Below are 1,046 nucleotides of genomic sequence, written 5' to 3' on the forward strand. Positions count from 1 at the left end.
TATTCAGGACTGATTTCTTTTAGGATTGACTGGTTGGATCTCCTTGCAGTCCAAGGGACTCTCAAGAATCTTCTCTAACACCACAGTTCAAAAACATCAATTCTTTGGTGCTCAGCCTTCTTTATGGTCCAACTCTCATATCCATATATGACTACTGGAAAAACCATAGCTTTGACTAGACTGACCTTTGTTGACAAAGTAATGACTCTGCTTTTTAATATGCTGTTTAGGTTGGTCATAGCTTTTCTTCAAAGGAGCAAGTGTCTTTTAATTTCATGGCTACAGTCACCATTTGCAGTGATTTTGGAGCCCCCCAAAATAAAGTCTGTCACTATTTTCACTGTTTCCCCATCTATTTGCCATGAAGTGATGGGACCGGATTCCATGATCTTAGTTTTCTGAATGTTGAGTTTTAAGCCAACTTTTTCCACTCTCCTCTTTCACTTTCATCACCCAGCAGGGGAGTCACCACAAACTCAAAGGTAGTTTTCCCAGGGGAGGACTATCCATTGCATTCAACCCTTGCAATTTCCCCAAACATGGGAATCTCGACTGCATAATTTGTGGTGACTGGGGACTGCATTTGTGCTCTCCCCTACATTAAAACACAGCTGCATGGTATTCTACATGATGGACGTGCCGAGCACATCTGTTCATTTCACTGTTCACGGTCAGTCTGTAGTTTACAGCGTTTGGGTTTTTGCTACAACAAATAATTCAGCAGTAACCACGTGTTTATGCACATATATCCCTGTAGGTTCACTCTCATCGCTATAGAATGCATTTCCAAAAGTGGAATTTCTGGATCAAAGAGTATGTGTATTTTCAATTTGTCAATTAAGAAATATTTTTAAATTAAGAAACATCAGCAGATTACTTTTCCCAAAGGTTGTATTATCTATCTTCCTTTAGCAACTTATTTCCACTACTTATTCAACACCAAAAGACCTCCGTGCTTTTATTTGGATAACTACGACCAGACTTGGCCCTAGAAATAGCTATTCAATGAATCAAGGATTTGGAGAGTGAAGAATAATAAAAGCCAT

General features: G+C 39.2%; 1 pseudogene; it reads left to right on the forward strand.

Annotated features, from left to right (window-relative positions):
* The first annotated feature begins 445 nt into the window (after positions 1-445).
* On the forward strand, positions 446-598 carry LOC129634648 (uncharacterized; annotated as a pseudogene).
* Positions 599-1,046: the final 448 nt, after the last annotated feature.

This window comes from Bubalus kerabau, chromosome 19 (genome assembly GCF_029407905.1).
Source record: "Bubalus kerabau isolate K-KA32 ecotype Philippines breed swamp buffalo chromosome 19, PCC_UOA_SB_1v2, whole genome shotgun sequence".
NCBI lineage: Eukaryota > Metazoa > Chordata > Mammalia > Artiodactyla > Bovidae > Bubalus > Bubalus kerabau.